The 26,557-nt window shown below is 43.3% G+C and overlaps 1 long non-coding RNA gene across 1 annotated transcript in view; it reads right to left on the bottom strand.

Annotated features, from left to right (window-relative positions):
- The window catches only part of LOC122221660, a 39,620-nt gene extending 35,030 nt beyond the window's left edge, over window positions 1-4,590 (bottom strand). Inside the window, exons 1-2 of the long non-coding RNA XR_006203379.1 lie at window positions 4,309-4,590; window positions 2,581-2,709 (exon numbers count right to left, since the gene is read on the bottom strand). This is a non-coding gene — a long non-coding RNA (uncharacterized LOC122221660). The remainder of the gene's footprint in view (window positions 1-2,580; window positions 2,710-4,308) is intronic.
- Window positions 4,591-26,557: the final 21,967 nt, after the last annotated feature.

The raw sequence follows: 26,557 nt of genomic DNA, 5'->3' as shown, positions 1-26,557 counted from the left end.
TCCTTACTCAAACATGTAAGGGAAAAACCAAAGAAAGGAAGAATTTTCTTTCTCTGCCAGTATTGCTTCTTAGAATGAAATGCTGCAGGTGTGACCAACGATTCTTGGTTCAAGAAATTCCTCACAGATAGATTTTCTATACATATACACGTGTGTGTGTGTGTGTGTGTGTGTGTGTGTGTGTGTGTGGATTATATATATAGCAAACACAGGAGGGGAGACTGAACAATCTGTATTTAAGGTATTATTTTCCTCAATGGAGCTCAAACTCTGTGGAAATGGCATTTGTTTTTCATCAAACACTTCTAGGATATGCTTCAGCGAGTGACCTATTTCAGCATTTTCTCCACTGATGCATTTTTAGTACTAGGCAGGCAGGCCAGGAGATGGGGTGTGGGGCCCAAGTATCAGGTTTTCCCATATAGGATCAGACCAGTTGGGCTAATGGTTTTGGAATCCCGCCTCTGGCATTGGCCATTACCTGATGCTTCAGAAGCCAGGAATGAATTTGCATGACCCCAGCCCTTGAGATGTCCCCTGTGGAAAAATAGGAAATTGGCGAGTAGGATCATTTCACGGATGTGCTGAAGTTGTCATTCTTAGAAATCCGTGGCTTCAGCTCTGTGCCTGGGAAGTTCACCTGCAAATGCATTTTGAGCGGTTCCCATCTGCAAATTGCTGGTTTTATAGGGAGAGGAGGAAGCCTGAGAGTCCATTCTTAGTCTCCCTTGCCTTTGGCTATTGAAAAGGTTGCTAAATACCATGTCCCGATAATATTGGGGTTGGATGTGCAAACTCGTCAGGCATGACTGAAACAGCGAGAAATAATACTGTTTCGAAAGGGTCCAAGAAGAAAATTAAATCATTCCGATCCACTGGTTTTTGTTTTGTTTTGTTTTGTTTTAATGGCAGTTTAGCATGCAGTTATTAAATGGTAGAGAAAAAAGAAAAAGAAAAGAAAAAATGGAAGCAAATCTATCCGTGTCATGATTCCACTATGCCCTTAAAACTTTAAGGATGCTTGAGGTTGTATATGTGTGCTTTAGGTTTTAAATTACGTCTCCCTGGCATAAAATCATTGTGACGTCTCATCGCGCCTTGTTCTAATAAGGTAGACTTTCAAATCTTGTCCGTGGCCGGTCACAGACACATTTTGAATGGAGCCTTTTTAATTGTAAGTTTTTCATAACTGTTACATCCGTTTCAAAAATAAATAAACCTCAGGGATAAGACAGACTGTTTTCATCCCCTTTCCACAGGATCCCATATTTTAATAAGCATTCTAAGTTAGTGATAACCAAAAGCTGTGTGACTGGAGATCCTTATTTTATATCCTGGTGGGTTGTTTTCTTTTGTTTGTTTTTTGTTTTTTGTGGGGTTTTTTTTTTTTGCTAAAATGACTAAAGCTTCTGCAATATTCACTGTGATCACCTTTAAAAATTTTGACATCTTAATTAGCGTTGGGGGGGGGGGGTGTTAGAGACCATTTTTACCAAAGAGAAGCACAGCCTTTTCAAAGAGTCCCACAGACTGGCTATGTATATTTTTTGAACGTTAAAAGTCTTTTTTTTTTTTCCCTCCCCACCCCCCGTCCTCTTTTGATTATTTTTCTGGAATGAATGTCTGTTTCCCTTTCACCATTTGCCGTTACAGGAGTATAATTCCATGATCCCTTTCTTCTCCATGCAACTTCCTCTAAACAAAAGGACACAATAAATAAACACAGGAGATAAGACAGTTCCCCCCCCCACCCCCACCTCCCAACCCCCTTCCCTTGAATGTCTTGAGCAGCCGGAACCACTTTAGTCCTTCAAATATTGTCCTGAATTAGTATCCACGCTGATGCAGTGAGGCTAGAGTGTATAATAATGCACACTCCCAACTGTAATATGTGTATTGATATATATTTTTTCTAGTTCTTTTGGCAAACCTATCTTGCTGACTATACTGATGAAGGTTGCAAGTAATTGTGTACGCGTTTCTGTGAAAGATAAATGACCTTCCTTCCCAAGGACGCTTGGCCAGGCCTTAATCCTGAGCGTGTGTGCGCGCGCGCGCGTGTGTAACTGTTTTTTGAAGGCCTGACAAGGCATTTTGATCATTTCCTCATTTTGAGGCCTACCCACGGCCTCCTCCGTGGCCCCCCTCTCTGAAACGTTATTATTCTGTCGTGAGCCCTTCTCTGGCCAGGATGTTACTTCATTTCCACCTTTTGTCTCAGCCTGAATGTGAATGATGTTCTTTCGGCAATATACGGCCGTTTAAACTCCCCGTTGCTGCCTTACATAAATATACAACACCCGTCTCGCCCTATAACTCACTTTAGGCCTGGAAAAATAGTGACTTCCTTTATTGGTCAGATTCTCCCGCAATTCCCAACAGCTGTATGTTCTCACCTTTGAGGATCCACTCCGTCCGATTTGTATTTGTCTCAGCACTACGGCTGTGGATTGCCAATAAAAACGAGTCCCATTTTTATAACCCCTGAGAACACAGGGGCCGGCTTTCCGGAGACACGGATACCCCCGCCCACCCCCCGACCCCCCAAAAACAAACAAACCAAACCTCCCCACAACTTACCAAAAAGTGGTCTTTTTGTCTCAAGGACAGATGGCCTTCGAAGCGAGTGGGTCGGGGATTCAGTAAGGCATGAAACGTGGTCTCTGGGCCCATTCATTTCCCTCAAGAAAATCCGTGTTTATTTGCTTCCTTAAGAGAACAAACGGGGTGACAGGGCATATCATCATTAAAGTGACACGTGCTCCTCGGTATATGGGATACCCATATATGCAAGAGACTGTCTAAAAGGAATACCAAAATTCACATTCCATTAGTTCCTTCACCTCTGCTAAGAAGTTCAGTTACATCCCTGTGCCTCTGAATTGACAGGGATTTTTAAATGGGTGGATTATATCGGATTTATGTATTTATTCATTTGTTTGTTTTTAAAGCTTATTTATTTTAATTAGAGTTTTTCTCTCTTTCTTTTCTTTTCTTTCTTTCTTTCTTTCTTTCTTTCATGAGAGAGAGAGAGAAAGAGAGAGAATACAAGCAGGGGAGGGGCACAGAGAGGGAGGGAGACACAGAATCTGAAGCAGGGTCCAGGTTCCGAGCTGTCAGCACAGAGCCCAAAGTGGAGCTTGAACTCACCAACCATGAGTTCATGGCCTGAGCTGAAGTCCAACTCTTAACTGACTGAGCCACCCGGGTGTCCTTTGAATTTATTTCTTAAAGGAGATGATGTAGGAAAAAAAAGTTGCTTTCAGAATGGAAATCACTACACAGTCAAAAGGTGGTAGTATAATGGCTAAAAGCACTGTATTTAGTTATGGATGCTCACGGGTTGTGGAACTGAGCTCCATTTCTGCTTAAGAACTGGAGAATTTGGAACAACTTCCCACATGTATCTGAGCCTCAGTTGCTACCTCTGTCAAATGGGGGCTCACTACGTCTCTGTCCTGTTTTGCGCATTAAAAAGAAAAACTGCATTAATGAGTAAAGTCCAAAGTGCTCTACAAATGGAAGATCACATTTTTTTTTGTCCTCTGTAATAAAGTTGTGGCTAATATATACAATTTTTATTCTTTTAATTCATTCATTTATTTTTGAGAGAGAGACAGACAGACAGAACACAAGCAGGGGAGGGGCAGAGAGAGAGGGAGACACAGAATCCGAAGCAGGCTCCAGGCTCCGAGCTGTCAGCACAGAGCCTGACTCAGGGCTCGAACTGATGAACCTCGAGATCATGACCTGAACTAAGTCAGACGAGTAACTGACTGAGCCACCCAGGGGGGCCCCGTACTATATGCAACTTTGAAATAGCAATGTTCTGGAAAAGCAGGGGCATGAGATGGAGAAAATGAAGACCTTGGGCATCCTGGATTCGTGCCACAAAACCACACACTGAAGGGAAAGGGCAAGAATATTAAATACTAACGCGTCAAAGCTGCACTTAAAAAGGACGTAAACTCGAGGAACAGGGAAATTTGCCAGATTAAAGTCAGTGACACCCCTCTATTTTATGACCTCGCAGCTCTCCACAGGAGGAAGAAGGCTGACTGCTGACATACAGCATGTGTTAGCAGAAGGGACTGCCTGCCAGCTCTTTGCCAAGTGCACACCGACAATTGTTTCTGTCGTGTGCAAAGCTCTGGCTTTGGGAGGTGTTTCCTTCCGTGCTCCCAGCATCACCCCCGAAGCACGACTGATGACTTTGGAAAGGCACCTACCTGTGCTCAACCCATTAAACCTGCCCCCCCCCCCCAAGGCGGCTCCCAAACAGACTCACATGATCTTTTCAGTATTTACCCCGAACGCGGCCGAGGAACGCACGGTCTCTTCATGTCTACACCTGCTCCTCGGATGGATGCGCAGAAGGAGCTTCTTGTAAGTTCTCTTCTACGCCCCCACGTCGGACCCAAATCTCCAAAACTGTCCCTCGGAGGAACTGAACCTTTTCTTCGGGTCAAACTGCTCCCTTGTCAGTGGGGAAATTTTTCTGCTCCAGGTGAAATGTTACCAAGTACGTTTCCCCCCACGAAGCCCTGGACTCGAGCTGTTTTATTTATCTGACCGATCCGAGGACTGTAAAACGTGCTGTTGCACATTGTAACATAAGCCTTTTTTTTTTTTTTTTTTTTCCTAAAGTGTGCCCTGAGTATTTGCAATTGTTATCAGGCCCAGATGTATCCAAGTGTCAGCGAGGAGCTCTGCTAGCTGGTTCAGATATACAGAATGTAATTAATTAGCTCAAAGGCCTCTGCTCCAAGTTTGTAGTAGAAGGAGCGCCTGAGAATAACCATTTGCTCCTCTCCCCTCCCTCCCCTCCCCTTACCCCCCCTCCCCTCCAAAATGGTGGCAAAAGGTGAGAATCTATTGTTCGTGATGCCGAAGGTCTGAGAAAGAGCAGATTCATGTTTCGATGGAGATTCCCGCCCCCCCCCCCCCGCCCCTCCGTGGCAAAAGTTAGCTGGGGGGGAAAAAAAAGATTAATAAAAAGCTGGGAGCGGAAGTGGACGGGTTGAGAGGGTCTCAAAGGGGACAAAGTGGTCCTCGCTGCATTTTAAGACGGTGTGCTGAAAATCCCAAATCACATTATTTTTGCTTTCTTCTCCGTCCAGATTCTCCCTTCTAGACCTTCAACTTTTAGAAACGTGTCCAAGAAGGAGCGTTTGCATTTTATAGGCAACGCTTCCCAACCTGTGCCCCGTCCAGTGCGCTGTGCTAGAGAAAAGGTTCTTAGGTACCAGGAAGAAAGCAAAAAAGGTATGATGCAACCAAGGATGGGCGTATGGTAAGCTGAGCTGCATTCTTAAGAGCACTGATCAGTATATTAGTTTCGGGGTGGGGGGAAGGCACACCAAACAAAAATAGGGGAGTCGTTTACCCAATGCAGTACACATTGGTGAAGGCAGCGTAATTCCTTCCTGACCCTTGCAGGAAATCAGTTTATGCCCTGAAGCATGAAATTTGATTGTAATTATTTTAGCTTGCTCGGCTACATATGTTATTGATGTTCTTTCCTAAAAATCACCAGCCTTTTAGAAACCCTGCCATAGTACTTGACTCCATGACCTGTAAGGTATACATAATAGAAAATAAACCATGCAGGGTTTCTCTATTGATTGTTCCACAGAAACTCTCTCTTCCTAAAGAGCAAAGCCCCAGTGTTCTTATAATAGTTGTATATAAAAACAAGACTCTATTTACAAACGTCTCTATGCTTCTAAAAGCTGCAAAGTCCGTATGAGTTAACCAACTGCCTAGAAATCTCATGTATTCTGAGAAAATCCAAAGTTCCATAGAGACTTTGCCCTTCGCTTAGAAAATGTTGTGTCCTATTGGGGGCGGGGGGGGGGGGTTGTTTGTTTTGTTTTTACAATTACAGTGAAGTGACAAGTTGGGACAATTATCCACATGACAGAGGTCTCTGAGTGTGTTACTGAAAATACACACTGAGGTGAAGATCCCATGAAGTTACATGTATTTATCAAAGTTTTTTTTTTTTAATGTTTTAATGTTTATTTTTGAGAGAGAGCGAGCGAGCACGAGTGAGGGAGGGGCTGAGAACGGAGGGAGACACAGAATCTGAAGCAAGCTCCAGGCCCTGAGCTGTCAGCCCAGAGCCGGATGTGGGGCTCGAACCCACAAAATCATGACCCCAGCCAAAGTCGGGACGCTTAACCGACTGTACTTATCAAAGTTTTCAAATAACTTTCCAATTCCTCACTTTGCCTTCCTGCTGAATAAATGAGTGAAGATGCTAGTCTTGTAAATAAATAATAAATCAGTCAGATAAGCCAGGTAAAATCAGATTACAACTTCCTGAATCCCAAACTAGAGACTTGTGGTATTTATGGGTTTGCTTGCAGACCTACTCTCCTTCCCCAGCTGATTCTCTTATCTTAGGAAAATCAAAGACTTTTCCTGGAAAGCAGAGAAAGCTCGTTTTCATAATACAGAAATACATGCCAATATCTGTACATTTTCTGTTAGTTTGCTCTTTGGAGAAGGCTGCCTTCCAGCCTGAGCACAAAAACCTAACTGAAATAGAATTAATTTTTTTTAATGTTTATTTTTGAGAGAGAGAGAGAGAGAGAGAGAGAGAGAGAGAGAGAGAGCACAGGCAGGGGAGGGGCAGAGAGAGAGGGAGACACAGAATCCGAAGCAGACTCCAGGCTCTGAGATGTCAGCACAGAGCCCGATGCAGGGCTGGAACCCACGAACCACAAGACCATGACCTGAGCTGAAGTCAGACGTTTCACCAACTGAGCCACCCAGGCGCCCCCGAAATAGAATTAAATCCTGACTACGTCTTGAATCACCATCCAAATGCCCTGCTACACCAAATTTTACTCAGAATTGTGAGTGGCTTCAGCTACCTGTCTTTTTTACTTTATGCTCTGCTTCCAAATACTTTTTAAAAATTTACTTATTTAGGGGCGCCTGGGTGGCTCAGTCGGTTGGGCATCTGGCTTCGGCTCAGGTCATGATCTCATGGCTCCTGAGTTTGAGGCCCACATCGGGTTCCGTGCTGACAGCTCGGAGCCTGGAGCCTGCTTCCGATTCTGTGTCTCCCTCTCTCTCTGCTCCTTCCCCACTCGTGCTCTGTCTCTCTCTCTCTCTCAAAAATAAATAAATGTTAAAAAAAAACTACTTATTTATTGGGGGGGGAGGAGGGGCAGAGAGAGAGGGAGAGAGAGAATCCCAAGCAGGCTCTGCACTGTCAGCACAGAGCCTGACACGAGGCTCGAACTCACAAACCGTGAGATCACGACCTGAGCCGAAACCAAGAGTCAGGAGATCAACGAACTGAGCACCCAGGCGACCCTCTGCTTCCAAATCCTTAATGCCAAAATACTCTGTGGCATGTGCCTGACCACAACTGTGTGATCAGACATGACCAGCTAGCCCCCCGGAATTTCCATCTTACCAAGTAAGAGCAGTATTACAGAAACGAATCACGCAATTAATTCTTGATTATCCCAGCAATAAGGACAGAGCGGGGGGGACAGCGAAGAGTGTGAATACCCAGAGAAACAGGACTGCAGAGGTGGCTGGGAAGGATGGGAGGGTTTTCTGAGGAGGGATGTCTGAAACGAGATTGGAAACTCCAGTAGGAACTAAGCAGTCAGGTGGGAGGCGAAACACTTTTCACACCGAAGAAACATCTCTCTTTCGCAGTGGGATGAATGCACTTGGCTTTGCTTGGCCGTCTGACCTCTTCCTTTAGAGGGAAAGTCAGTCTCAGCACATTCGGGACAAGGCATGTGCGTGAAACCTATTCTGCCGGTTGCCAGAGGGGCTGTTGTAATCTCAGGACATCCCTGTGACTCTCTGTGACGCCACTGTGATTTTCCTTCAGACTTTGCTCCCATGGCCCCTGATTTGGCTCTGGCGAGGCATCAGGAAGCCTCCTGCGGAAAGGCTGTGCTACCCCAGAGGTAAAACTCAAACCACACCTAATTTCAGGGGCGAAGAGCTTATGATATAAAGAGACAGAGGACTTCACAAGATATCAGAATATTCAAAAAGAGGATGAAAGAGAAATGGCAGATAATGAAGGGACAAGAAAAAAGGAAACCTCTTCCTTTCTAAAGAGGATTCCTATATTGGTCATAAAATAAAGAGGCACCTAAATGCTTCAAGGAGCAGCAGCAGGTAAATAACGGAGTGGAAATGGGAGAACACACGTGTTTCTATGCGAATATGCTCAACTTTCTGCCGCCCCCCCCCCACCATCCCCACCTGGTTAGATCGTGCAGGCTCTCACACCTCCTCTTATGAGATAATTTTCCCCTGAAGCCTTCGTCCTGCCAAGTCAACATGGCTTATGAAAATCAAGTTGTATTCTGTATATTTAATACATCATCTCTAAGGATAATCATTCTGGAATCTGAACTTGTTTCTGTTATCTAGCTCTGCTTGACAATGATTTATGAACCAGAAAACAAGACAGCTTCATTTTCATAAAGCAAACGGAACCTTCTGGACCAGGAGGAGCTGTGAAACTCGTTTTGACTGGTAAACTGAAACAAACATGACATAAAAGTCAATACAATCGCACCGCTGGGTTCTCATCGCGCAGTGTAACTTTTTCCCCCAATCCAGCAGGATGACAGTTGAAATGTTGCATGATCCAATAGCAATTTTTATCTTACTAATTACCAGCCTGGTGTGATCAGGAAGGGCGCTGAGAAATGGAAATAAACACATGACAATCATCTCCTAGAAATGTCAGGCTCACTCAGGAAAAGAGAGCTGGGGGAAAAAAAAATGTTTTGGAAGGAAATATTTTACAGTTTCTATTAAAAACTCTTTGATGTCTTTAACTTAAAAAGATGGCAATATTATATGCCTGATGTGGACATAATTTACCAATAGTAAATGCTACTCATGATGCGAATTTGCAAAATAATTTAATGATGTACGTGAACTACACTGAACATTGCGAAGATAGTCTTTTGCCCGTATGCATACATGACATGTGCCTAATTACGGTAATAAACTCTTTGCTGATTCACATGGGAGGGAGGGAGGTTTTTCAGAGTAGTAGAGAGAACAAAGCACCGTAGTTCATACCTGAGTGTCGTCACTTATTTGGGGCAAGTCTTTTTCTTTTATTATAGAGAGAGACACAGAGCGCAAGCAGGGGACAGGGGCAGAGGGACGGGGAGAGAGAGAATCTTAAGCAGGTTCCACACTCAGCATGGAGGCCAATGCAGGCGCTGCAACCCAGGACCCTGGGATCATGACCTGAGCAGAAATCAAGAGTCTGAGGCTCAACCAACTGAGTCCCCCAGGCACCCCTGGGCAAGTCCTTCTATTCACTAGGCATCATTGTTCTCCTCTATTAGAAGGGGACGATTAATAATCATATGAAGCCTATTGGATTGTTGAGAGAGGATAAAATGACATTTCGCTCTGTGTGCCTTCTTTTGTTGTTCTTGTTGAGTTGTTTGGCAAGCATTACGGGATATCTGCCCCCTTCTTCTGCTTGCTTTTGGAAAATAAGACAAAGGTGAAAACTATTCACATGGTATCCACTACTTTGAAATGTAAGACGAGAATTTATCAAAATCTTCTAAAACTACGCCACAGTGGTAAAGTTACATCATGAACACATCTGGGCAAAATGGAATGATAGTGCCTTAAGTGCCTGATTTAGTCTTTGAAAATGGTCTTAAAAGGAGACAGGAACATAAAACAATAGTCATTTTAATGGACTGCATTTGGCTAACTTCAGCGTCTGAATAATTGATTTGAAATCATAATCCTCATACATATTGTTAACTATCAGAGGTATATAAAAAGTATTAGATGGAACACATGAGATCTCACCTAATTCCCATGTATGTTAAATGATCTTTGTCTACATTTGATTTAAATCTGATAGACTACAGAAACACACTTCCATTGCAGAAGCAAAATGCACCATTTGCAGAGGTCGGGGGGGGGGCGCTATTTTTGTCTACACCAAAGGCTACTCCATGATTGTGTCAGAAGTATTTTTTTTTAATGTTTATTTACTTAGTTTTGAGAGAGAAGGAGAGAGTGGGACCTAGGGATGGGCAGACAGAGAGACAGAGAGAGAGAGAGAGAGAGAGAGAGAGAATCTCAAGCAGGCAGATTTCACTCCATTAGCACAGAGCCCAAATGCAAGAGCTCAATCCCATGAACCATGAGATCATCACCTGAGCCAAGATCAAGAGTCGGACACTTAACCAACTGAGCCATCCAGGCGCCCCAACATCAGACAGATTTTTAAAAGTGAAATGAGATAAAGGAGCAGAGGTGGGTCTTTGGACTCATTTCTACTGCTTCTCTATTCATCTATTGTTACTTTTTAAATCTATTGTTATTTTTTTTTTGAATTTTGAAATGTATATTCTAAAGATGAATAAATGATGTACGTACACCTTAAATTCTTGGTGTTTTAAAAAAAAAAACACAAACCCTTATACCTACCACCCACTCATCATACTACTCTCTGGGATTTTGTGTTAACAATTCCATCCTTTTCTTTTTTTTTTTTTTTTTTTAGACTTTTTTTTCACATTCATATGGATCTCTAATCAGTATGAGATTTGGATTTACTTTTTAAAAACTTTTACGGGAATGGGAGTCATATGTGTGTCTCTTTCACGGTCTTCTTTTGTTCAACCTTAGGTTTTTGTGATCATTGATGGTCATACATGTAGCTATTCCCTTTTTCCAGCCTATAGTTTCCATTGTATGAATATGCCATATGTATATATATATATATATATATATATATATATATACACACACACACACACACACACATATATTCATTCTACTGTTGATGGACATCTGGGTTATTTCAGTTTTAGACTATTTTGAACAGTGTTGGGCACTTTTAGAACCATTTCTTCAGGTGTACTTCTAGAAGCCAAATTACTATGTTGGAAGATTCACACATTACCAAGTTACCTGATAATGTCCAACTGTTGTCCAAGATGGCCGTCTCAATTTATTTCCCATTCAGCCGTGATGAGAACTCCCATTGCCCTAGATCCTCACCAAATCAAAGTAATCAGCATATTCATTGAAACATGATTCAATCTGGGGACAACAGATCATCAAGGTGACATTTTGATTTTACAATCCTTGTCCCAGAGTCTAATAAACGTAGTGAGTTGAACTGAAATCTTCTTAGCTAATTAACCCAACATTGGTGTTTTCTGTGGGACACTAAAACAGAGTCAACATGCTTGTCCAGGCTTTCGGCCCAAACTCTCTGACCAATTGGAATGTCATACAGATTCTGGAAACTCAAAGTTGGAGGTGAGGAGCTAAATTATACCATGAGATGTACAAAGGACTGATAAGGAATCCACCTTTGCTCCCTGTATGCCTTGTTTGGGCATAGATGGGAAGAAGGATTACAACTACTCCTGCTCAGGCGGTTTGCCAAGGAAGGGAAAACCCAAACAATTGATTTTTGATTGAGGAAGACCAGCCAGGTGATTCTAAATTTCTTCTTCATTTTACATATTGTACTGTTGTCTTTGAATGTCAGTGCATCAGTGTTCAGAAGTTAAACAGCTGTTTAGACACATGAATGTCCATAAATCCTCAGTCGATGATTTTGACTAATTACCCCACTGTTTTACACGTAAAGACTTCATCAAAAAATATTTTCTCAATGGGATCAAATGTGGTAAGCTTGGCAAATTTACAGACTTTAGATAAGTCTAATTCTTAATGATTTCTCGCAATAAATAGACTAAATGATTTTATGACCAGGCATGTGACTGATGAGGAACAGTTACGTATCGACAGATATTAAAAATGTATTTATGTTAACTAGATCGTGTGAACGGTAGCATTTTCCGAGGACAGTTTCTCCGTTCATCAAATTAATGGTTTTCCTTCAGGTGAAGAGACATAAAGTACTTGAAAAAGGTTAGGTTAGGTCCTCATGTGGTGACCAGACCCCACTGAAAAATACACGATTTAATCATTTCCTTTCTAAGAAAAATCAGCCGTAGTTACTATATAATTAATCTATCAGCAGCAGTTATTGTATTGACTATAAAACAGACAAAAATATGGGCCTGACCCTGCCTTGTCTTCTTGTTCAGGTGGGAAGAGAGGTGGTCTGAAATATGAACCATCATCTTTGCGCCTAAATTAGCCAAGTGAAAAGGGGAGACAGAATTTAGGAGGGCGTTTTTAAACAGACTGAAACAAAGCTATTAAACTGACAAAATGTAACCTGACAGTTTCACTTTGTGAACTACGTCTTGGAATATTTGTACAACCGAGGAACAGAAAGACCATATGTGGGGACAGAGATAAAGGTCTCAATTCTTCTTGGGTTGTTTATTTTCAAAATAACACCTTTTGAACGGTTAAGTATTTTAGACACGTTCCAATAATTTGCCTGGAGCCAGTTTGGGGACTGCCTAGTGGTGCTTCCTTGTCCTTATACAGTGCAACCGCCTCGAGATCATCTGCAAACTGTCCGCTATAAACGCGGAAGCATATGTGCAAGTTAATGAAGACAAGCATGGATGGGATTCAATCTCAGATTGAGACGCTACGGCTCTTCTCTTCTGATGTGTGTCTGTTTCTTGCAGGTACCCGGTTTTGATGGCCCCGGGCAAACAGGAGCAGAAATCCCAACACAGGATGGAGGAAAGGATAGACGCAGTTACTCATTCTTCCAACCAATGTTTGTTGATTACCTACTATGTTGTGGGTCCTGAGCGCGGTGCAGTGATTTTCATTCAAAAGGAGGCACTCCACAGAGAGACTCTTTGATTTCTCGCTTGAGAGAGTGGCGGTGGGAATCAGCACATACATCCAGTAACGAGTTGAATACACATCCAGGGCAGCATATAGTAGATAACTTGACACTGATACTGTCTCCACTGCCTACACATGGCTGATGTTTTGCTCTGAGTTCTAGTACTGAAGTGAACGATACATTTGACTCTAACTTGCTTTTAAGTCACAGAACAATTTGGCTGAATTTTACTGGATGTCGTAAGATTCTCTTGATATTGTGTGTGTGTGTGTGTGTGTGTGTGTGTGTGTGTCCCCATCCTTATTTTTAGTATGGATTTCAGGCTATTGCCGACAATCCTTCAAATGTTTTGATCAAGGTCATATATGAGACTACTTATCGTGTTAAGAATAAACTCAGCCCCTATGAAGATGTATGTCCTGTTTATACATGAGCTCTAAACCAAGTTTATAATTTTATTACATTCACAAAGCAATACATGTTTATTTTTCAAATTTAAAACACTTAACGAAACGTTCGCACTGTGGGGTCTCTGGGTTTAATACCAGCCATCGCAGGTAAACGGACGTAAGCCAAGAAAGGAAAGGAAGGAAGAAAGGAAGAAACACCTTACAGGATTTCTGTATCTTGAAATAAAACTTTGCCCTTTGGGAATGCGACACGAACCACCGAATATATTGCGATTCATGCTAGCTTACAGAAACAGAGACACGGACTGCGGAAATTTCAAAGGCATCTGGTGTAGGCCTTGCCTACCTGGAACGTGCTTCCAGAATTTCAGTTCTGGCCCGTGTTCCTCTTTCCCGCCGTGGACTCCACAGACCTTTGGGCCAGGAGAGCTGAAGAGATACTCCTGGCCCATAGCATTACTGAAGGAAGCAGGCGGCGACAAGATTACCCCGGAAAGCCATTCATTATGCGTTTTCAATATCCTCTAAAAGGGTTGCCCACCCCTAACTACATATTTATACATATTTACTTGATAATCAATAAAGGAAAATGGCTGCATTATTTTGATTAAAATATCAACCCTACGTGTGACTATAAAATCACATTTAAGAAGCCAGAAAAGGGGAGATAGGAGTTCATGCCTCCCTCCAGCCTATGATATATGAGATTTTCAGGCTGTGAGGAGAGCAGACACATTAAGAAAATAGTGCTAATGATATTAAAGTACTTTACAAGGCTTGTTACTAAGAGCTGACGAACCTGTCAAGTGTATAATGTAGGAGGCTATCGTAACGTTCTCAGAAAACCATACCTCTACTCCATTTCACTGCAATCTCCTAATAATGGAGCTGCTATAAATTCTCGCCAGCAATGGGACAGAGCCATGGCTTCTCACCCCAATGTGAGGACATGATAAATATAAAAGAAAATGGCTGTCAGTTTTGGCTCCTGAACCTTATTACAAAGTCTTAATCTTACTGGCCTCAGCACCTTTTATCACCGCCTTGTTATGAGCTGATGGCTTTTTTATTTGCTGGGAAATGGAGGATGTGTCATTTGATGTCCTTTTATGTAGCCACTGCTCTGTCCTCTCACGGAAAAAAAAAAAAAAACACAACATTTTATATGTTTATTACAGTAACCAATTAAATGCAAGGCTCCCGCTGTTGGCTCAGGTACTGTGTGCGCTTAGGATCTAACAGAGTCTGGATTTAAATACATCATTAGAAGTATTTATGTGAATGGGACCCAAATAGGAAATTAATTTCTTCTCGGCACTGGAGATAGGGCCTGTGCAATATTCGTGATTGTTTATACTCGCTCTTATTGTTTACCGGGATTGGTCATTCTTGGTTCCAAGGTCGGCCGGAAATCCCAGGTCTCCCTTTTCTTCTTCCTTCAAACGTCTCAGCTCCGAGGAAGGAGGCCTCGTAAACCCAGTCGGGCTCAAACTCGGCTCAGGTTCAATCAGCGTGATCCTGAAGATGAGATAAATTGCAATTATCTAAATATTAGTCTAAAACTCTCGCAGCTCACTTCCCATCGTCCTCGTTTGTGGCAAATGGGAGAGTCTGAACTTGGCCTGAAGCGCTGACCCTGACAGAACCTCTCTACCCACCGGAACTGCTCCAAAGTGCTGAAATCAGGTACTTAACAGAACCTGACATTGATGGGCTGGTTTCAAGCTGCGGCCAGAGATTCCATCACCGGATCTGATCTTCAATTTGTGTCCATAAACACGCGATGGCCCCGAGTGTCTATGCACAGAGAGCTTTATCCTGACGGTTGGCCCCTGCCAGCTGAAAACCAGGCCCTTGGGTTGGGAAATTACCAATTTCATGCAGGGGTGGGGCTTGCGTGGTGTCTGTCCGCGTTCGAGCGGGTGCCCAGCATATGTTTCTCTTCGCCCAAGGCTTCTGCATTCCAGAGTCAAAGGCCAAGGGTCCCCGGAGATTTATTTCTCTGTATCTCGGAGGAAATTGCCAAGTTGATGGTTCCAGGAGGCAGTGTCTACGTGAAGCTAGCAAAATGGATTTAAAAACAACAATTCGGTGCTATGACTGGCACCCTCTGTCAACGACATTCTAGCAAATAATTGATTTGACTAAGTTTTTAATGCAATGAATTATTCATTTTCCTAAAGAGACGGAATTAGAATTAGCTGGTAAAGCAAGCATTGTCGAGGCAAAATTCACACTCTCTCCTTATTTACTGTATCATGAGAAATTGCCTGGGTTACGCAGGAACCTATTTTGTTCTGATACCTAGTGCTGGGCCGTGGGAAGAGATGGAAAATACTTGAAGATGTTCTTTTCTTTGAAAAGGAAAGTATTTGAGCACTTCTGTTTCCTGGATGCACGTGCCATGTAAGAGTGAAAAATCTCCTTGAGTTTTGTTTGTTTGTTTGTTTTACCTCGTCTTTTCACTTGTAATTCTCCGTTGAAGGTGTATTTATGCTTGAAATGCAACTTTGGCATATTGGGGGGGGGGCACCAAAATGGCCCCTCCTGTGATTGTTCCTGAAATAAGACGTTCGTGATTTGCCACTCCGGGAGAAAAGACCTGATGAAAATCTTAATGCGCTGGAAAAAACCAAACTGCATGTCTAGAAAGTTCATTAATAAAGAAATAACCCTCCCCATATAAAGGCGGGCAGTCCCCTTCACAATCTTCCCCTTCCTCTTCTCCCCAAGTACAAAAAGTACAGTGAAATCTACACATGCAGAGTAATGAGACAGAGCAGTCTGTCGCCAGTAACCCAGAGACTCTTGGCCCCTCGGAAGAGGTGATCGGGTTAACTGGTCTGTGACTCACAGTATCACCTCTCACTGACTTTCACTGTGCATTTCTCAGTCTGCTTGGAAGAGAGGAAGAGGAGTCTACTCCCCACGCTCATAAAGAGATCGTTCCCTTGTGTGCGAATCGCGTGTTGCATTTTAGGCAACTTTTGCACGTGTATTTCTTTTAGCTCAGGCTCACAATCGTGCTCTCGTAGAAGATGGGGGAAACATAAATGTGCTCATCCATCAGACAAGGGGTCAGATACAGCGCAGGATGCCCAGTTAAATTTCAAGTGGGGACACCTGGGTGGCTCAGTCGGTTGAGCATCCGATTTCGGCTCAGGTTGTGATCTCACGGTTTGTGAGTTTGAGCCCCGCATCGGACTCTGCGCTGACAGCTTTGAGCCTGGAGCCTGCTTCCCATCCTCTGTCTCCCTCTCTCCCTGCCCCTCCCCCGCTCAGGCTGTGTCTCCCCTCTCAAAAATAAAAATAAAACATTTAAATTTCAAGTTCAAATAATGACTACCTTTCTAAAAAATTTTTTTTTTTACATTTATTTATTTTTGAAAGACAAAGCCAGAGCACAAGTGTGGAAGGGGCAGAGAGAGAAGGAGACACAGAATCCAAAGCAGGGTCCAGGCTCTGAGCTGTCAGCACAGAGCCTGACGCGGGGCTCGAACCCACGAACCGTGAGATCACGACCTGAGCCGAAGTCAGACGCCCAACTGACAGAGCCACCCAGGCGCCCCAACAACTACCTTTTTAGTAGAAGATATTTTAGTCCCAAATATTTCATGGGACGTATTTCATCTTAAAAAAGTTATTAGTTTTTTATCTGAAATTCAAATTTAACTGGACATCCTGAATTTTTATGTGCTAATAAGTAAATAAACCCCAATGGAGGGTTGAAAACGAATTTTCCAGCTCAGGCCAGTAGTAAACGGCAGAGTTGCTGGACGTTATAAAAATTGCCAACTGTAAGATTTACATATATTATCTCAGTTAATCCCGACAGCATAAGATTATCCTCCCCTTTTTCCAGATGCGAAAACTGAGGTGCCCAGGGAGTGAATAACGTGCCCAAAGTCACAAAGCTGGCAGGGTAGGGGCATGGTTCCAGATCCATGGCTTTCTGAGCCCCCTGATGCCTTCACCCCTCTACCATGTCTGGGAGCTGGGATACTGGCTGCCCCCTCGCTGAGTCCCCTTCAGCTGCGTGTATCAGGCAACTGCTTGGTGGCTTTCAGGCCAGACATTGCAGACCCGCGTAAAGACGCCGGGAGACGGTCACCCACAGGCGTCCACCGAAGAATCACCAAACCGCCAGCTTTCATTGCTGCGTCAATAATCAAATTGCTGTTAGATATACGTATTCCCTACCCCAGCCCCCCAGCGGAGAAAAAGGAGAGAGAGAAAAAACACTTGAGAAGGAAAGAAATTGTGTTGGAACTTTTCCACCTGTCCAACATCTGCACACAAAGGTGGACCTGAGAGTTGTTACGTTTCCCGCCTGAGTTTCAGATTCTGCTCCTTGCGAATTGCCAACAATACACGGTATGGGATCTCTGGATGCCCAGACCATGCGGATACACGGACCATACTGTTACTTCCCTATCCGTGTGCTTATTTATCTGTCGGTAAGTCACTGAGTGTTTGAGGCCTCACTTTTATAAGCTCCGGCAAACTTCTGGACCCTTAGCAAACCATCAACGGCAGTGTCTTTCTCTACTTCCCGTGTGGCTCCCTTTTAAAAACGTCACTGCCTTGGGGCACCTGGGTGGCTCAGCCGATTAAGCATCCAACTCTTGGTTTCGGCTCAGGTCACCACCTCGCGGTTGCATGGGTTCGGGCTCCGCGCTGGCCGGGTGGCACCTGCTGGGGACTCTCTGGCTCCCTCTCTCTCTGCCCCTCCCCCGTTCATACTCGGCCTCTCTCTGTCTCAAAAATAAATAAAATAAACATTAAAAAAAAATTTTTTTTTAATGTTTTGAATGAAAATCCACCATACATATGCAGAGTTGGCGAAACCTTTAAAAATTCCACTGGTCTCATGTTAGTCCCAACCCCACCCCTCTGAAGGTCATAAGGTAGCCCTGAAGCTGGAATCTGGATGCTGGAGGAAATGGCGTCAGAGACAAGAGGGGAAACGATGGGTGAGAGGTCGGGAACAGAGGACATGGCGCATGGATTTCACAGTCTTCCTTCTTGTAAGTTTTAGCCAAAAGAGGGAGTGTCTTTGATAAAATGAGGGCATATCATGGACACAGCTCCCTTGTCCAACTCTGTGTTTGGGACCCGATAAGGGGTCAATTCAGAGCTTGCAGAGAAAGGGGGCATAGTTGACTTTTCCCGAGCTCCCCTCAGTTACAGCTGGAGAGGACCCAGGTCAGAGACCCTTCGTAGGGTGTCCCTGAATGAGGGACACTCAGCTTGTCAAGGGGAGCGCTGGGACCAGAAAGGGTCAGGAGTCCAAAGTCGAGGCCATCAGGTGCACAGCCCAGACCCAGGGCCAGGTGGCCGGTGCGACAGTGACTCAGAAGAGCCATTCTCATGGTGGGAGACGCCACGGTGACTGGGGAGCATCAGTGGGACCCGGCCAGGCTGAATGAGGCAGACCGTCAGTTCAAACAGACTCAGGGTGCCACCCAAGGATGTGGCCCTCACACCAAGTGTCACCGATGCAGGAAGCCGCCCAGAGCACCATCCTCTCTCTTGGTGGGAGAGGCCAGGATTCCTTGAGGACCCAGAGACCTAGTCTCTCCTTGAGGCTTGAGGACAAAGTGTGCATAACACTAATTCGGAGAAAAGAAAGGACGGGGTGTCTCTGGCCCACTGGAAATTTTATCTGAAGGATATTATATTGTCGGAAGACACTGACCAAATTCAACCATGATGCTGAGATGACCAGATTGGTCTCTTCCACGCAGCAAAAAAAGCAAGGAGCCATGAGAAAAATCAAACACATTTATACGTCTGGATCTAGTACCTGTTATCTATAGCTATACGCACTTTGCACGTGGGAGTGTTTTGGGAGTAACTGTGTGATCCTATCACACATGCTTTTGTAATATGTAAATGTGAGTCTCAAAGATGCTCAATTCTTTATGAGCCAAGAGTTGACCTACTCCGGGAATACTGGAGACGGGGTTTGAAACACTGGAGGCAGGTTTGAAAGCAATCAGGAGCCTGGCGCATATTTCCCTCTGTGAACCACACTGTGGTCATGGGTTGGGGATGTTTGGCTTGAAGATTCTCTGAGCTGGTCCCTTTATCGCTGAGGCTGTCCTCATCAGGAACCTCTCTTACATCAACATTTAGCCCCTGTGTTCCTCACGTCTATTCAAGTGGCAAACGGCAAGGGACAGAGCATCCCAGTTCAAACTAGCGTATAGGGAAGGGGACCACGTTGTCCTGCAGAGCCCGTACGTGGGGAGGGAGATTTGAGGAAGCATTTTCCATATTTCCATCTCTGCCCTTCTCAGCTCATTCTTGCAAACTGGCTGTCTTCTACAATCTCCTGGCACACCTCCCTGGCCTTGTCCTTGACCCACTCGCTAGGTCTCAAAAATCCGTGGGGAAAAGGGGGCTTTCTTGGTCTAGGTTATCTGCATGATCACCCTTGTATTAGTTTCTCATTGCTGCTATAACAAATCACCACCAACTCAGTGGCTTAAACAATATACAATTACTACCTTATAGTCTAGGAGGTCAGGAGTCTGAAATGGGTCTTGTTGGGTAGCCAAGTTCAAGGCGTTGGCAGAGTTGAATCCCTTTCTGCAGACTCTAATGGAAAAATCCATTTTTGGCCTGTTTTAGCTTCTGGAGATCACAGACCTTCTTCTATCCAAACTCCTTCCTCCCCAAGCCAGCAGTAGTGGGTTGGGCTCCCATATCTCATCCCTCGGGCCTCTCTGCTTCTCTCTTCCACATTGAAGTACCTTGGGGATCACGCTGGGACTTTCCAGATTTTGCAGAGTCTCCGCTCTATTTTAAGGTCAGCGGAACAGCAATCTCAATTCTATCTGGCACTTAAATTGCCCTTTGTTATGTAATATGCCATTTACACAGGTTCTGACTACCAAGATGTGATCCTATTTGGGAGGCCATCGTTCAGCTGCCATTAACCCTCCTGAACTAATGGTTTTGGCAAGAGAAGTGAAGTGTTCTGACTGGCTCGGCTTGGATCAGAAGTTATACCCTTTTGGCCAGCGGCGCAATTTATCTGACTGGCAGCACCTTCTGGAACCACGCATACTTGGGAAACAAAGAAGAAGGTGATTCTTTTTTGAAGAAGATGGGAGGGAACGGTGGCTATACAGACAATACCTGCCTTATATTTCTGATATTGGCATCCTAGAACAATTGCAAAGCACATCAAGGAACGGATATCTCCAAAGGCAGTGAAGGTCCACAGGAACTGAATATCCCTAGAAGGTCACAAGAAATCAGATTACGAGCTAAAAAGAAGGTCTTTGGCTACCTTGGAGACTGCGATTGGTAAGGCCTCTGAATATGTTATCTGAAATCTATCCTACGGTACCTCGCTAAAGCTGTGTCCCCAAAATAGCAACTATCAAATCATGTGTCTTAATAGGGGGGAGAGATTTGTGGACGGAGGCAGGCAGAGAAGTGACCGCCCTTCAGCACGTAGCAGTCAGAAGCGGAATGATGGGGGCCTGTTGCCAACCACACGTCACCCAAATTCGGAAAAGGCCCTGCAAGGAGATGATGTTCCTCCACGCGAGGCTTGTGGCCCCGCGGGCTGATGGTACCGCGTGACCACAGCGTGTTCCCTAGTGGTACGACCCGGAACAGAAGACTGAGCACAACCTACACGGGAGGTGGCTTGGAGAGAATCCCTTGAGAGAACAGGGAGTTACGCGGTTGTGCAACACACGGAAGAATTCGGTATTTCACAGGGGAAATTCTGTCAGAGCACAGCGTTCAACAGAGGAAGAGCAATCCAGGCGAAGCACTAGGCACACATGAAGTGTGAATTTCCTGGATGACATGTTAAAAAGGATGCGACACAATGAGAGACGAAGCTGACGCTGAGAATGGCAGCATTCCTGATTGCATGCGGAAACCTAGGATTTATCCCACCCCCCCGACCTACTGTACTTAATCGCTCTGTACAGGTTTCCCAAATACTTTCTCATACATTAATTCACTTGTTTCTTGTAATGAGCCTCTGAGGTAAGGAGAGCAATTATTATTGTCCCTCAGTTAGAGATGAGTCATTTCATAGCACCTTGTGCATATTGTTAGTGCGTCTTTCTCTACTTCACGCTAACCATTCTTCCTTCTTACTCCTTCCTTCCTTTCTTCCTTCCTTCCTTCCTTCCTCCACTCCCTCCCTTCCTTCTTTCCTTCCTTCCTCCACTTCCTTCCTTCCTCCCCTCCTTTCCTTCCTTCCTTCCTCCCCTCCCTTCCTTCTTTCCTTCCTTCCTTCCTTCCTTCCCTCCTTCCATCCTTCCTCCCCTTCCTTCCTTCCTTCCTTCCTTCCTTCCTCCCCTCCCTCCCTTCCTTCCATCCTTCCTTACTTCCTCCCTTTCTTCCTTCCTTCCTCCCTCCCTTCCTTCCTTTTCTTCCTTCCTTCCTCCACTCCCTTCCTTCCTTCCTTCCTCCCCTTCCTTTCTTCCTTCCTTCCTTCCTTCCTTCCTTCCTCCCCTCCCTCCCTTCCTTCCATCCTTCCTTACTTCCTCCCTTTCTTCCTTCCTTCCTCCCTCCCTTCCTTCCTTTTCTTCCTTCCTTCCTCCACTCCCTTCCTTCCTTCCTTCCTCCCCTTCCTTCCTTCCTTCCTTCCTTCCTTCCTTCCTCCACTCCCTTCCTTCCTTCCTCCACTCCCTCCCTTCCTTCCATCCTTCCTTCCTCCCTCCCTTTCTTCCTTCCTTCCTCCCTCCCTTCCTTCCTTTTCTTCCTTCCTTCCTCCACTCCCTTCCTTCCTTCCTTCCTCCCCTTCCTCCCTCTCTTCCTTCCTTCCTTCCTTCCTTCCTCCACTCCCTCCCTCCCTTCCTTCCTTCCTCCACTCCCTCCCTTCCTTCCATCCTTCCTTCCTCCCTCCCTTCCTTCTTTCCTTCCTCCCTCTCTTCCTTCCTTCCTTCCTCCACTCCCTTCCTTCCTTCCTTCCTTCCTTCCTTCCTCCCCTTCCTTCCTTCCTTCCTTCCTTCTTTTCTTCCTTCCTCTTTCCCTTCCTTTACTCCCTTCTTGCTGGCTTTCTTGATTGTTTCCTTTCATTCTTTCTTTTCAAAATCTACTTCCTTTCCAATTTATGAGTACTTAGTACCTCCAGTGTCTCCCACATGTCTTGAAAAACAGTTTCAATACCTTTGGTGGGAACTCAATTCATGCTCATTGCATGCATGTTCGGCAATCATTCATGAGTGATTGAGGAAATGAGTAAATATGGAACAAAGGAACCTTTCAACATATATGATCTAAGCATGTGGCTCAATAACTAGAAATGATAGCTTTAAACTAAATCCAAAGAAAGGAGAAAGAATAAATCAATGATGATAAAAGTATAAATTAGATTACATTAAGAAATGAAATCAATGAGAATATATCCAAACACTAGTCTCAACACACACACACACACACACACACACACAGACAAACTTCTGGAGATCTAACTTAGAATTTAAAAATAAGTAATTGGGGCACCTGGGTGGCTCAGTCGGTTGAGCCTCCGACTTCAGCTCAGGTCTTGATCTCACAGTTCGTGGGTTAGAGTCCCACGTCGGGCCCTGTGTTGACAGCTCAGAGCCTGGAGCCTGCTTCGGATTCTGTGTCTCCCTCTCTCTGTCCCTCCCCTGCTCGCGCTCTGTCTCTCTCTCTCAAAAACAGAATAAACATTAAAAATAATAATAATAAAAACAATAATATAAATAATTAAATTGAGAGAAAAAAGAAACCGCATTAAAAATAAGAAATAAAAAATTCTATACGAATGGAGGATATTTGAAAAGACTCATATGAGAATATTTGGTACTCTTTTATGCGAAATATAGAAATCATAGAAAAATTATTTTCTAGAAAAATATGGAGAATCAAGTTTTTATCAAGAAAATAAAAACCTGAATACACCAATAATCACAGAACTATGTTAGAGCTCTGTTCCTAAAATGGACTCCAGACTTTGAAGATAAATTTTACGGGGGCACCTGGGTGGCTCAGTTGGTTAAGCGATCGACATTGGCTCAGGTCACGATCTTGCAGTTTGTGAGTTCGAGCCCCGCGATGGGCTCTGTGCTGACAGCTCAGAGCCTGGAGCCTGCTTCAGATTCGGTGTCTCCCCCTCTCTCTGCCCCTCCCCTGCTCATGCTCTGGGTCTCTCTGTCTCTCAATAATAAATAAATGTTAAAAAATTTTTTGAAGATAAATTTTATAGAAACTATATAAGCACACAGACACTCCCACATCCATAAGGAAAACCGGAGACGCAAATAGGTATTACAAACGGATGCAAATACTAGAAATCCAACAATGGGTTGAATGAATCACGACCAAAAAAGGTATACCTCAGGAACGTTAAGATAGTGCAATACCAAAAAAATGATTTAATATAAGTCACTATATTTTTAAAAATGAGAATCAAATGACTATTTCTGTAATAGTAATAATAACAATAAATAATAATCCTTGTTGAGCGCTAGGTACCAGGCACCATGGTAAGCTTTTTCACATTCATTTAATTTTTAAACTCATTTAACTTTTAAAATAACCCAGTGGAGTAGATCCTATGAGTTCTCCCTCTTCTCAGATAAAGAAAAAGGTGCGGCCCAGGGAAGGTAGGTGGTGCAGTTACACAGAATATGCAGAATTTGGATTCTCCAACTTGTTCCCTGAACCAATGCATTACGATGCCTTTGTATAAACAGCATTAATGATTTACATTTTTAATGTTTATGTCTTTGTTTTGAGAGACAGAACATGATCAAGGAGGGGCAGAGAGAGAGGGCGAGACAGAGAATCCCCAACAGGCTCTGCACTGTCACTGTAGAACCTGACGCTGGGCTCGAACCCACGAACCATGAGGTCGTGACCTGAGCCGAACTCAAGAGTCGGATGCTCAACAGACCGAGCCCCCCAGGCTCCCCAAGAGCATTACTGATTTAAATGAAAAACCAAGCAAATAACAACAACAACAAGACATAAGCTAAAATAGAAAAAAAAAAAAAATGTTTCCATCTGAAATATGGAATCTACCAGAAATGTATAGTCCAGATCATACTTAATTCTAGAATGTTAGAATCATTCCTATCAAAACTCACACACAAAAGAGACAGGGCAGCTGACTCTCACTGAGGCAGTTTAGCACTGTATTAGAGATTCTGGTTAATGTATTAAAATTATGAAGACAAAATAAATGTTAAAATGAAAAAGGGGAGAAGGTCGTAACTTACAGACTGTGATTATCTTTAAGTTTTAAGAAAAGAATGGACAAACTCATAGTGAGAACCACACAGTTCAAGGATGCTGACCAACTACCAGATCAATATTGTAAAAGCAATATGCTTTCATAAGACAAGAATCATCAACCAGAGACTATAATAGCAATAAAACATGTTTTTCATAACAGTAATAAAAACCATAATTTACCTAGAAATAACAGTAATCAGAAATAAGCAATGCCTGTGTGAACAAAATAATTCAACCAAAATTAACCACAAAACATACAAGAATACCTAATTAAATGGTGAGTGGAAATGTTCTAAAAACTCAATATTATAAAAATATAAATTTTCCTAAATGTATCTGTAAGTTAAAGATGATTGGATATAAAATGATGATTCAATATAAAGATGATTCAAATAAAAATTACAGTCTGATATTTAGTGACATGTCACAAGCTGAATCATAGGTAAAGATAGTCAAGAAAGTTTGGAAAACAAGGGCACTAGTGAAAACTTTATCAGACCGTAAAACAAACTGCAAACTTACAGTAATTAAAACTCTGTGGTATTCACAAAGTGACAGAAAAAATTATCAGTGGAAAAGAAAATATAGAAACAGACCTCTATGTATCTAATAATCTATATATGATAAAATTGACATTTTATTTTATGTTTATTTTTTTAATATTTATTTTTGAAATAGAGACAGAGCATGCATGAGTGGGGGAGGGGCAGAGAGAGAGGGAGGCACGGAATTTGAAGCAGGCTTCAGGCTCTGAGGTCTCCAACTCCCAAACTGTGAGATGATGACCTGAGCTGAAGTCAGACGCTTAACCAACTGAGCCACCCAGGCGCCCCTAAAATTGACATTTTAAATTAGCATGAAAGGAAAAGCATGTAAGAAATTTTGAATCAGATGATCAATTAGCCTTTAGGAAAAGAGTTCACGATAAACCTCTACTTTACAGAAAAGAAAAACATTTTAGGTGTCCCAAAGAGGTCCGTGCATTTGACCATAAAAAAAAAAAAAATTAGAGTAAAATTTCTGGATGGTATTTTTATAATCTTGACGTGTACAGGGGAAGAAACCTTAGTAGACTATTGATCACACAAAGTTAACATATTTTCTGGACAAAAAAGACACCATAAATTAAGAAAAAGCGCCAGTTTAGAAGAATTGAATGTATTTAATCCATTATTACTATCCAGAATACACAAAGAAGTACTACAAATAATTCAGGAAAAAAATAATGTAACTCTTTGCTGGCATTCATTACATTGAACTGAAAGCAGGTTTTTTTTTTTTTTTCATTTTTAAGTTACAAAACACTCGAATGTACTGTATTTTTAAAAGATTAAAACAATCAGGGGCGCCTGGGTGGTTCAGCCGGTTGAGCGTCCGACTTTGGCTCAGGTCATGATCTCACGGTTTGCGAGTTCGAGCCCCGCGTTGGGCTCTGTGCTGCCGGCTCGGAGCCTGGAGCCTGCTTCGGATTCTGTGTCTCCCTCTCTTTTTGCCCCTCCCGTGCTCATGCTCTGTCTCTGTCGCTCTCTCTCTCTCCAAAAATAAACATTAAAAAAAAAAAATGAAAACAATCATAATAACACATACGAGGGAGGCTCCTTTCACTGTCCCCAGGCTCCCTATTCTCTCTCTTTGTCCTCTCATCCCTGGAAATACCAACTTTCTACAATTTTGCCTACATCCTTCCGTATCCTCCTCTGGTAAATTTCCATACACGTTTCTGTGTATATGCTCTTTTTTTGCCTATAACCATCTGCAAGATGCTGCTTGTTGGCTTTTTAAAATGTTTTCCACTTGACATATCTTGGAGAGTTTTCCATCCCAGGCATTTATAAAAGCTGCCTGGAATCCTATGGCACAGCTAACTCCAGGTTTAGAAAATCACTTACCTACTTGGTGGACATTGAGGTTACTTCCAGTGTTCCTCCGTTACTAAGAAATCTCGTTTGAAAATACCCCATTCATAAGCATTTCGGCACCCATGATGGTAGCTTCCAGAAAAAATTTCTAGAAGCGAGATTGCTGGGCCAACTTACATTTGAGTACAAAACGTCCTACCAACTCCTATCAACCATACATAAGCATGGATCCTTGCCAGGGCCTGTTTATTAATATTTTGTTCATTGATGTC

The sequence above is a fragment of the Panthera leo genome, chromosome B3 (assembly GCF_018350215.1).
Source record: "Panthera leo isolate Ple1 chromosome B3, P.leo_Ple1_pat1.1, whole genome shotgun sequence".
Lineage (NCBI taxonomy): Eukaryota > Metazoa > Chordata > Mammalia > Carnivora > Felidae > Panthera > Panthera leo.
Note: the sequence above shows the minus strand (reverse complement) of the source record. Positions and strands in the feature narration are given on the sequence as shown.